This window comes from Natator depressus, chromosome 1, assembly GCF_965152275.1.
Source record: "Natator depressus isolate rNatDep1 chromosome 1, rNatDep2.hap1, whole genome shotgun sequence".
Lineage (NCBI taxonomy): Eukaryota > Metazoa > Chordata > Testudines > Cheloniidae > Natator > Natator depressus.
This window is the reverse complement of record NC_134234.1, coordinates 64,221,357-64,233,775: the sequence shown is the minus strand read 5'-3', so window position 1 is coordinate 64,233,775 and position 12,419 is coordinate 64,221,357. Positions and strand designations below refer to the sequence as shown.

Sequence of the window (12,419 nt, the reverse complement as noted above, 5' to 3'; positions counted from 1 at the left end):
AGAAAATACAGGTAGTAGAGATGAGATACTTCTGTAAAATCATGGGCATCTACTACTTTGACCCCATCTCTAATGAAGAGGTCCGCAACATCGTCACCCAACACTTTGGGTCATATGAAGGCCTCCTGACGACTGTGAGGAAGCGCAAGCTGAAGTGGTACATCCATATAACAAGATCATCTGGCCTATCCAAGATCATCCTCCAAGGGACAGTATGGAGAAGAGAAGAAGAGGTAGACAGAAGAAGAGATGGACTGACAACATAAAAGAGTTGACAGGAATGGACTTTGCGGAGACTCAAGCACTGACACAAAGTTGTCAGGGGTGGAGACAATTGGTTGATTGCTCACCAATAATGGTGCTTCAATGACCAATGTGGTTATGGGATTGATGATGATGATGATATTTAGAAAAACAAACAAAAAACTAACATTCCATCCCATTCAGAACAACACATTCTACTGCATACACTTCTTCCACTGGGGAAAGGACGAGAGAACAAACACATGACAGATTTTAGTCACTCACGTCGCTTAAGGTAATACTGGAAGGCACTCAGATACTATGTTGGTGACATCAGTGCCAGGATTCGTTGAGCTGGTGCTCATGGAATTTCACTCACTGGTTGGATCACTAGCTTCCCCGACTGCTGTCAGGTACTGGTGGGTGGCGTGACGAGGATGCTGATTCCTTGCCCCCAGCTGTATGGTTGCTGTCACATCACCCATTATGGTCTCATCTGCCATGCCAGAATGTTAGGGCGGAAACAGCCTGGCGAGAGGAATGGATATGTATTATAATCCCCCAACCAGTCCCTCATCACTGACCCCACAGTTTGCCCACCTGGTTTTGACCTGTCATGTCACCAATTTTCCCTGTTGAACAGGTTCCAGATTGGGCAAGGTCTTTGTGCAGCCAACCAGTATCGCTGGGGCCTTCGTGACAGCCCTTTGTGCAGCTGTGGCGCAACAGAGATGATGACATATGTTGTCGGTGAATGCCTGCTGACTAGGTTCAGTGCTGGCCTAGAACAACTGCATCATGCCACAGAAGATGCCATCGCTTGACGAGACGACTATGCCTGTCTGCAGTTCCACTAAGATGCTGGGGAATGGTAGGCGATGTAACTGTTCCCATAGCTTCTGATGTTGCTTATCCTGTAGAGATGTTAGTAGTTCCAGACTCTCCTTCAGTAACTGTAAATTGGATTTCACATCTAAAATCTCCATATCTTTAGCTGCAAATAAAATAGCAGTTTTGCCTTTTAAGGTTGTCCCTGAGGCCTGGAGGAGTCCATGAGATCACAGTTCCAATGGATCCTTAGTGGCAAGAAGCAGAGTTTGGGGGTAGCCAGGGGTGTAAAGCTGTGAAGGTAGACCTGCAGATCTTCAAGGTTCAAGTCAGATCATCATGTGGCCTTTTCCATGGGGAATAAAGAGGCAAACCGTGTGCCCTGACACAATGCTCTGAGGGAATCTCTATCACATTGTGCGACAGGATGATTAGGTCTTTGATCACTAACTTGTGTGGGCTGCCAGCCCACACAGTGAAACTGACTTCTCTGTTTCAGGATACTTGTCAGGTGGAGAAGACATGACAGCATGACTAAAACACTGCACTCTGTGTCGGGCAATAGCAGCACAGAGGTACAATGTCTCTACTCTGATAACCTTGTTCTTGCTGATCCACAAAGAAGAGTGAATTTTTGGGCCAAATGGATGGGAAAAAAACAAAAACCCACCTCTCTGGGTGACATATGAAAGGCAAGCAAACTCCACAAACAGACTTGAGAAGTGGCTAATCCCAAAGGCATGAGTAATTCACATAGAGGAAGATATGGCCCCACATTTGTTTAGACTTGGAATAAATGACTTGGTTCAAATTTCAAAATATTGTTCACATACAGTGTTGCTATTGTTTTCAGTTAAGAGCTGTTGGACTGTGAATATGATGAAATGTTGCCCTTCCCAAATAGCATACATTCCTTTTCAAATGCTGTCCTCATTTTAGTAGTGTCCCCTTGCATGGCTTGGTAGTCACACCTTTGCCTTGCTGGCCACAGGGGAAAGTGATTTCAATTTAATAGAAGCTATGGCTTGTAAACACAGAGATATGGTAAGATATGGGGAAGGGGTTGGGATGGAAATATTCACAAAGCAAATACAGAATGGTTAATGTCTGTCCCTTTGGCTTTATTTATAAGGCCACAGGTGAATGAAAACCAAGATACTCACAACCTGTGTACAGATATGTCCTGTTTTTATCTGTGATTGCTTCACTGTGCTGCTCCAATGCACTGGGATTCACTCACAGACTTTATATAAGCAATGTATTACTTTCCCAATGAAAGAAAATGTAATTTAAGCAAGCTTGTCAACAGTAGGGCCCAGCAGGCAGGCTAGGCAAGGAATCCAAAGAAGGGTCACATTTCTCGGCTAGTACAGAAGATTAGAAGATAAAGAGTTCCATTTGTAGAAGCGACTCAAATCTGATAAGCACAATGCAACCTGAAAAGTTTGTTATAGGAGAGACTTGTAGTCTGAACACAAAACAAGAGTAAGGTATAAAAGCTGTATGAAAAGTATTGCACTCCATATCATGGTACGCTGAGTGATGTTTTGTGACTTCAGACATCAGCCAATTGCCTCAAAAGTTAAAAATACAACAACAGCCCTGAGCTGATAATCCTGTAAACACTGGTCTCCACTTCCTACCCATTTACCCCCTCTCCTTACCTGCTTTTTGTCATCTGCAGATAGGGTAGTAGACTGTCTCCCATCCTGCACCATACTGGGGCCAAGGATTCACCTCCCCTGAGCAGCCAAAGCTACCATCGATGTCTTTGAAAGGGAGTGGATCAGCAGGCAGGGGCACTGTATATGAATTCATTATGGCCTCCAAGAGGAGAGAAAACACCTTGTCCCACCCATCACAGAGACATAAAATGCTATATCAACTTCATCAACAATATACAGAGCTCACTAAACTCTAGCAACCATATGCTGGGGATTCACTTTATATTCCAGAATGTGGTTGTGACAGATATGACAATTTCCTGAAGTACCATGGACAAACATTATTGAATTAAGTTTTAAGTATCTTAGGGGTTCATTGTATAAAAATGCAAATATTTATGTATTATTGTGTGATTATATGTAACATCTCCAGGGAGGAGACTTGACTAATGTAAACCCTGAGTGGTATAATGAGCTTCAAAGGACTTTTTGAAACAATGTGAACTTTTAAAGTTAAATGTGTTTCCCAAAAATCTATTGGGAGGATGGTGTATGCAAATGTAACTGCTCCAGTTATGCAAAAAACAAGCCTTTTGAAGCTATGCCCATAGGAGAAACCCATAGTCTACAAATTACTATTCCCAGGTCAAAGGCCAAAAGTGTATAAAGGAAGGATTAAATTTTTCGTACATGTGCTTGTTCTGAGCCAAGGAAGTTATGAACTTGTAACCTCACAAAAACCCCTTGATGGGATTAGAAGGACATGTCATCTGCCAGAGCCCTTGTTGAAGCTGGAGTGATCTCTGGTAAGCTTATTAGCATGTGTATAGATTAATTTATTGTTTTTAATATGTTTTTTCTGTAATACTTTACCTTAAGAATAAATGTGCTTGCTTAGAAAGAGCTGTGTTGTAACTTTAACTGTGGGTAATTAGGCTGTTTATAGCCTCTGAAGAAGAATGGCAAAGCAGGCCACCTGAGATAGTCTGACTTGCTAGGGGATTCACAGTGTTGGCTGGAAACTGTGCAGCCAGGAAATACCCCGGTCAGGAGGGAGAAAGATGCATGTTTCCACCCAAGAGAGGAGATTGCTGAGGAACTGGAAACCTGTTGCAACACTACAAGGGTGGGGTGGGGCAGAATACAGGTCCAGTTATCCTGAACTATGACATTGGTTACTAAAAAGTTCCTGTGAAAACCTGGAAGGAACGGTTCAGCTGTCATTCTAGCAGTATGAATGGCTCATACAAGGTAAGATTAATTTCAGCCCTGAATTCTCATTCAGACTCCACACTGACTCTAAGTTATGATCTGTACACTTAACTTCTCTGATTAAATAAGTAAGGTTCCCTATCTTCAAAATCAAGTTTATAATATTTACCTACTTCACGGGAGTGTTGTGAAATTCTTTTCTTCACACTCCACCAGGATCTATTGGAAGAGGTGAAGGAAAAAGAGGAAGTGAAGTCAGTGAGAATGGGTGGTGGAATAAGTATTAACAATGGAGAAAAAACGGCTCAGGGACAAATGGAAAGAATCAGAAAAGGAGGGGATGAGATAGATAGATAGATATATCTTGTTAGTTCTACATATATATATATATATATATATATATATATATATATACAACTAACAAGATGCTCCCAAAATCATCTAATCACTCTTGCTCAATCAACATCTGTATTTTGTCTCTTCAGGGCTCAATTATGTCCCACTGGAATCACATCAGGAGAAGGAGCTAGTCCTAAAATGTAGTTTCTTTGAGGCAGAGATCTGTGTTCTTACATGGCTGAAAAGCATCTACAACAGCACATTTTGGGCACTAAATACATCATAATAAATGTTTGTAACACAGTTTAAAACAGAAAGTTCTCTATATATGTTACTGTGTATTATTACTTTCCTTTGTTCTGGCTCTTTGAATGGAAAGATATAACTCATGGTTCCCTGGAGAACTTTCAGACATACATTTGTACAATGATGAATTACATCATATGATATTACGTTCCACCAGGAGGTGCATATTAGGCATTTATATATTTTTCTTACTAATCCTAATTGAAAACTCCAGAATAATTTGGTCTCCTTAAGAAGTCCAGATCCAGATGGCATTCTGAAGTCATCAAAATTGATTTTTTTAAGTTTGTATTTGAGCCAAAATTGTGCAAAGCCAATTGCCATGTGGGAAGCAATACAGAAGACAATCCCAGACTGTACTTCCAGACCATTAGATAAGCACAGTCAAAAGTGTAACATCCAGTGCCTTCCATCGGGTCCATTTCATTGAATGGTCACACAGGGAAACCCATTGGCAAAGTCACAGTTTCATCCCACTTTAGTGGCAGGTGGGGACATGGATCAGCGTTCACATCACACTCCCGTCAGTACCCGCCCCAGGCCGGGGAAGCTAATGATCCAACCAGCAGCCCAAATTTGGTTATAATGCTGGTCATGTGCCACCTGAGGAACTTTGCACTTACGCTAAGAAGAAGTGGCCGGTCTATACAGAAGATAACAACCTCCTGCTGCTACCAGTTACTCCTTTAGCTCAAGTGGAGAAAACTGTGTGTGTTCATGTAATTAAAGACTGTATCATAACATACATGCACAAGAGAGCTGAATCAAGACTGCCCAGGCTACCTTAATTCTAGTATTTCCTAATTTTTGAGTGCTTGACTTTGAAGTAATGCTCTTTTAGCCTGGTGGTTTTGGATGTGACATAATAGAGACGCTGTCACTGCTTTAAGTAGCAGCCCATGATTTTTCTTTTCTTTTTCCCCAGCTGGATTCCTTCTTCTTGGAAATACTGCATTGTGCTTGTTTTTAAGTAAATGTCTGACATTTCTGGGCTCTTGCAAAATTATTCTTGCTTTTCTGTTTTACAAATACTTTGATGGTTTGCTGACCTTTTGAATTCTCTCTGCCTCCATTTTTCCTTTTTAGGAAGACAATTCTCCTTTACCCTCTTCCCCTTCTCCCCCTCCAGGCAAGCAGTGGGTAAATAGATTTACATCATCGAGGAAAGTACCATGTGCATCAACAACAGCACACTGTAACCCCCTATTAAGTATAATTTTTGTTCTCAACTTTCAGCGTCTTCACAAATAAATACTCAAAGTAAATGTCAAACTGCCCTCCAAATTTCAAGCAAGGATTTCACATTAACCCAGAGAAGATTTCAAGGACATTACAAGGGGCATTAATTAGATTTCACATCCCATCCTAGGTGATGTCTGAGTTTTGCAAGTGTGCTGATGTTTATCAATGGAGAGGAATTTATGGGGGGTAACAGAAATGTCACTATTTCTTCCTTTTACTTAGGCAAGGTCTACACATCGTTTTGGTACCGCTATTACTGTTTTGGTTAGGGGTGTGATTTTTGTACTGATGTAGTTATGCTAGTACAACCCCGATCATGGACACAATTATACCAGTACAAGGGTGCTTTATGCAAGTCGAGTTTATTCCCCTTTATGTATGGAAATAAGCTATATGGATACGACTGTGTGTGTACCTGAGAGGCGGTGGACGTGGGGAGGGTATTTCTGTAACTACACTGGTATAGTTAAAATGATCAAATGTGCATGCAGTTGTATCACAGTGAGTGGTGCAATGACGGCTAGAGCCTGAGTAAAGAGAAAAAATGCAGGAGCAGCTAGAGTCAAGTTTGTGCTCTTCATACCAGCAATGGTAACAAATCCATGTGCTAGAAATATATCACAGAATTCAAAAGTTTACCTCAGTGGGACGACTCATGGCAAGGGCTCATCGGTTTAAATTCGAGTAGCAAAATCAAGCGCTTGCTGAATATACCACATGTACACTTAGGAGTCGGTAATAATGTCATGCTCTACCAAGATACTTCAGTGATGGGCACGGAGTAAAGACTAGACTAGACAAACACAGGGTTCTGCTACTTGTGTTAAACTACCTTGCACAGTGCTGTTTGTTTCTTCAGCCAGGTTCTCCCATAACACATTCTTGCTCCCAATCCCAATTGTCATCCTCAATCATCAGCATCATCCACATCCTCGCATTTTAACCCTTTTTTCCCTTCCTTTTCCTTTTCCACCCTGCCCTTACTTGGCTTTACAAAGAAATGTTCACTCTGAGCAATACACGAATTCCTGTGACTACCACATAATGTAAATATATTATTCCATCTGTCACAGACTGTTTTGGGTTTTGATTTTCATTTTGTGGTATTTAAATCACTGCTTGATTGTTATCTCATTTGGAGGAAAGCCTCTTTGCTGACTTATTCTGATATCGCATTGGTTTTAGCCCTACTACTTTCTTGCACTGCAGCTTTTTAATTGCTTGCAGGGACCAGGAAGCTGTAACAAATCAATTTCAGAATTACAGCATGGTCCTTTTCTTATCAGTGTAATTGTTCTTGTTTCATAATCTCATATTTCATTAATCCTTTATTATCAATGTGGGGGACATGGTATATTGCATAGATACAAGTATGGAAAGGAGTGTGTGGCATTGTTTCTTGTGGTACCAAGGGGTATAACTGGGGACATGAAACAAAGGGAAATGTAGTCTATCAGGAAAAAATATACAAATGGTCTGATTCATTAGACTGTGCAGATGCAAGGAATTTGGTGGAAGCACATTCACTAGGATCACTTCAATCTCAGCTGTAGGGAACACCTGCATTGGCAGGTGGCTACACTATGTCATGTAGTAGGTCTTTCAAATCAATATTGTTTTGTGATTCCATAATGTCTGCTAATAGAAATTTTCCTCCTTGTTTATCATCTATGTCTATAATGTTGTTGTGCTAAACATACTTGGGTTTTTCACATTTTTGTTTTTCAAAAGCTAAACACCATCTGAGGAAATTATTGCCTTCTGAACAATTTATAAATTCCAAAGACTACGGAAGTATAAATAATTGACTCAGTGGAAATGTCAGTTGTTTGAAAAGGCTTTATGCTATGTCAGGATCAAAAAGATCTGCAACTTTAATCTGTGAAATATTACTTCTCTTCCTATATATTAGAATGACCTACTTGTGTATGTTCAATAAGAAATCTATACATACTGGTCCAGTTGCTAAGTGGTTGCAAAGATTTGCAAATGTCATTTAGATAAATAATATGCTGTTTCCTCCTCAATGATGCTGTAGATAAATAGTAGGGGTAGTACAGAGATTGTAGATCGTTTTACACAATCTTAGCTCACTATTATCATATGAAGAAAATAAGAAATAATACTATTGAAATACCATAACTTTTAGAACAGCATGTCTGTGCTAGAAAAATATCTTTGGACTTGAAATATTCAGGGGGAAAAATTAGTTTTTAAACTCATGCTGTTTTACATCCTGCCGATTCAACTGTCTGTATTTAGAGGGTTTTGTGACTCTCACTGGTCCAGAAGTCTTTTGGATGTGCTCATTTGGTTCAGATGATAGTTGGATTTTTATGTTTTGCATGCCTTGGCAGCACTCTGACACACAACTGGGGAATCCTGTTGTTTATGGAACTTCTTCAAAGAGCTCTTCGCCACTTTCTGGTGGGCCACATCTTTTCATCTAAAAGTGGGCACCATACCTCTAACAAATCTGTAAATTCAACTTGAAGTATGTTTTGGGGCCATTCAGTCCCTTTGGTATTCTGCTACTTTGATTAGGATTTACCATAGCTGAGATAATACTGTTATAGTTGCCTGTTCTACTTTTACAAGGAGAAAATATCTTTGAAAGGGAAGAAAATAAAACCAGTTTGATTCCTGCTCAACAGGGTAGATTGGCTGCTATCATGGAAAATGCTGTTTCAGAGAGGAATGACATTGTTCTAAACCATAGTCTACTGAGCCACCGCAAAGATTAAAAATATGTTTTCAAGCAAACATCTTCAATATTAAAACAACAAAGGGGTAGTTTATCTTGAGCTTGATAACTAGCCTTTTGTTGTTTTCTCTTTGTGTCAAAAGTATCATTTAAATTGGTTTCCATAATAAAAACAACAATCAAGCTGAGAGTAGTGGAACATATTTCAGGACAAACCCTTCTTTTTTTAATAAGAAAGTGAATTTCATAGCATATGGCTTACAGTATACAGCAAACTACTAGCAGTTCTCTCCTGCACCAGTTCTCAACATGGGACCAAAGGATAGTTGTTTTTGGTATGGTTTTATACTTGACAACTGCCCTCTATTTTGGTTCCATATGGCACAGGTATCAGAGCCCATGTTTGACTGGTAAAGGTCCCACAACAGCCTTATTCCTATTCTTTTCTGTTAGCTTCAATGGAGCATTTTTGATCTCAATCAAGTCAGACACCCTGTTAGGGCCCAATCTTGACACAACAATGACAACACATATCAGAACAGTCAAAAGTTTACAACATATAATAAAAACTGAACAAAAGCCAAGCATGCTATCCTCCTGTGTCCTGAGAGGGACCCTAGGCAAGTAGTGATGTGTAGGCACCGTTACATCCCAAATGTTCAATGTATCTTGCCCTTGGCACAGTGTCAAGGATGAGGAATAATCAGTCTTCAGAGATCACTTTGGAAATGCTATGCCCTATGCTTCCTTCAGGTGATTCATTCTTTCCGTGTCAGGATCCATTGATGAAAGCTTACTCCTTTCAGGGCCTGTGACAAGCGAAGCATCCCCAATACATGGAGAAAATGACACTGTGCAATCAGTACTCAAAGAACATACCATGAGCGATGGATTAGCTACTGCTTGGCAACATTGTGGTGAACTTCTCCTCCAGATTCAAGAGAGAACCCTGGAAGAGTTAGAGATAGCTTAGACGTAGAAACAAAACGGGGAAGAGACTTGAAGAGTTTTAAACTCTAATTTCAGAGTCCCAATAAATCTAGCTGCTGTTTTATGCTTGGCGACACTATTCTATCCTCATAGCAAATATGCGCATTTAAAGTAGGGTAGGCCTACTGCAGAAGCATGAAAATGATGTGAAAATCGATTGTACTAATGCAGGGCAGGGCTCACAAAGCAATAGCTATTAGCGAGGCATTTCTATTTTAATACATTTTTTAATCCCTGGTATAAATAATATATGCAATGTAATAAAATACCACTAAAACAGGGATCTAAGATGCTTATTTTTTTTTAATCACTGGATACCAAACTCATTGCACTCAATTATGGTTTAAGAATTAATGATATCATGTGGAATACATAAATTTGTATGCAAATCCAGAGTAGGTAAACCTTCTAAAGTGGATAGGTTTATACTTCATCCTTCATGTTTTACATTTATTCAGAATGTGTATTTACTGTTGAACATTTCTGCCCTGATGATTTGTGTTTTATGTGGCTCACACTTTTACCAGGCATCTCGCCACTTTCTTCAAATATTTTGTTCTTTCAATAAATGAAATTCAGCTGATGGTGACCTAATATTGCTAATTAATTGTTAAGCATCAACAGGGTCTTCAGCATCATACAAACCAAAAAGTAGCGGTGGTTAGTGCACTTCGGGGCTCTGCAAAACAGAGGGGTTCTCTCCCATCTCAATCCCTAAACACTGTTTCTTTTTTAAAGGGAATTTATTTTAAAAATGCATATTACAGAACTACATGGATGGACCTGAATAAGTTCATTCTGCCATTATCAATTTCTTGGCTAGAAAAATAAACATTTCTGGCAAAGTATTTATTAGCTTCCCCCTCAAAGATCTTTAATTTTATGTCTCACCCACTAGTAACCCCAGCTAACAGTAGAATCTCTTTACTGGTCTGAAGTTGCAGTATTATATGTAAGCCTATATCCTGGTCCAGGGCTTTAGCACAAATCCCTCTTTCTTAGTCCTTAGTCTTACTGAGCCACACTGAGACCTTTGTTAAAATAACTCGATCTTGCTACACACCATCAGAGAACTAGATTGCAATCTAACAATGTACCCTGAGTAAAGGGTATTGACTGGTTGAAATTTTTAAATTTTAACAACAAATGGCGTTCTGGAAATAAAATTTTCCTGGGAAAACATTTTTTTTTTTTCCACAATTTTTCAATTAAAAAAAGTGAAAAATTCAATATTCTGCAGTATCTTAAAAAAAAAAAGTTTGTTTAATAAAAACTAGGAGCCCTTGTGGCACCTTAGAAACTCAGGGCTTGTCTACATTACCTGCTGGATCGACGAGCAGCGATTGATCCAGCGGGGGTCGATTTATCGCGTCTAGTCTAGACGCGATAAATCGACCGCCGAGTGCTCTCCCTTCAACTCCAATATTCCACCAGGGTGAGAGGCGCAGGCGGAGTCGACGGAAGAGCATCAGCCATCGACTTAGCCCAGTGAAGACACCACTGTGTGTAGATCTAAGTACATCGACTTCAGCTACATTATTATGTAGCAGACGTTGCCTAACTTAGATTGATCTCCCACCCCCAGTGTAGACCAGGCCTAACAAATTTATTTGTGCATAAGCTTTTGTGGGCTAGAACCCAATTCAGATTCATGGAGTGAAAAATACAATTGGCTGGTATAAATATACAGCACATGAAAAGATGGGAGTTGCCTTCCTGAGTTGGGGGTCAGTGCTAACCAGGCCAATTCAATCAGGATGGATGTGGGCCCATTCCCTACAGTTGACAAGAAGGTGTGAATATCAACAGAGAGAAAATTACTTTTTGTCGTGACCCAGCCACTCCCAGTCTTTATTCAGGCCTAATTTGATGGTGTCAAGTTTGCAGGTTAATTCCAGCACTGCAGTTTCTCACTGAAGTCTGTTTTTGAAGGATTTTTTTTGTTGAAGAATGGCCACTTTTAAGTCTGTTATTGAGTGTCCAGGGAGACTGAAGTGCTCTCCTACTGGTTTTTGAATGTTACAATTCTTGATGTCTGATTTGTGTCCCTTTATTCCTTTGCATAGAGACGATCGGATCTGGCCAATGTACATGGCAGAGGGGCATTGCTGGCACATGATGGCATATATCACATTGGTAGATGTGCAGGTGAATGAGCCCCTGATGGTGTGGCTGATGTGGTTAGGTTCTATGATGTTTGTTTTATTCTGCTACGTTATTTTTGTTTTCTCTTGTGTTGTTGTTTTGCCATGAAAAAGGAGTTCAAATAGAAAAGAGGGGTAACAAAGAAGAAAAACAAAACAATCAAAAACAAAAAACATTTTGAAAACAAAAAAATGTTCAGGTTTCATTTTTTTTTCATTGAAACAAAAAGGATGTATTGGATTCTTTTCCACAAAAACAGAAATTTTGGAAAAACAAAAAACAAACAAAATTATTTTCCCTGAACAATCCTTACTATTTTTTAAATCAGCACTACAGGAGCAGTGTGTAGTTGTGTTACCCCAGGAGCAAAGCAGGGACTGAACTGTGACTCAGTCATACTCCAATCTCTGCTCCTTATTACTCAATGAATGAAGTAAACAGTGTAAATTCTTTTCTGCAGATTACTTCTCTCCTTTGTGCTGGCTCAGCTGTGATCACCAGTTTGTTGCAGCTAGTGAGGAGGTATCGAGCCAAGGCTCTGCCCACTCTCCATGCTCTGGCTCGAAGAGAAACAAGTTAATGATACAACAATGGTAATTATACAAAAAGAATGTCTGAAGGGTGTCAGGTCAACTGGTGTAAAGTAATTGGGCCAAATTCACTTCTGCTGTAAGTGGCTATATCTCCATTGATTTCTTTATGAGACCAGTTAACTTGGCCAACTGTTTATAGTGCTCATAATGCAC

General features: G+C 39.8%; 1 long non-coding RNA gene across 1 annotated transcript in view; it reads left to right on the top strand.

The window, feature by feature from the left end:
* The window catches only part of LOC141982179 (uncharacterized), a 64,618-nt gene that overhangs the window by 24,377 nt on the left and 27,822 nt on the right, over positions 1-12,419 (top strand). The window contains exon 2 of the long non-coding RNA XR_012637980.1: positions 12,134-12,266. This is a non-coding gene — a long non-coding RNA (uncharacterized LOC141982179). The remainder of the gene's footprint in view (positions 1-12,133; positions 12,267-12,419) is intronic.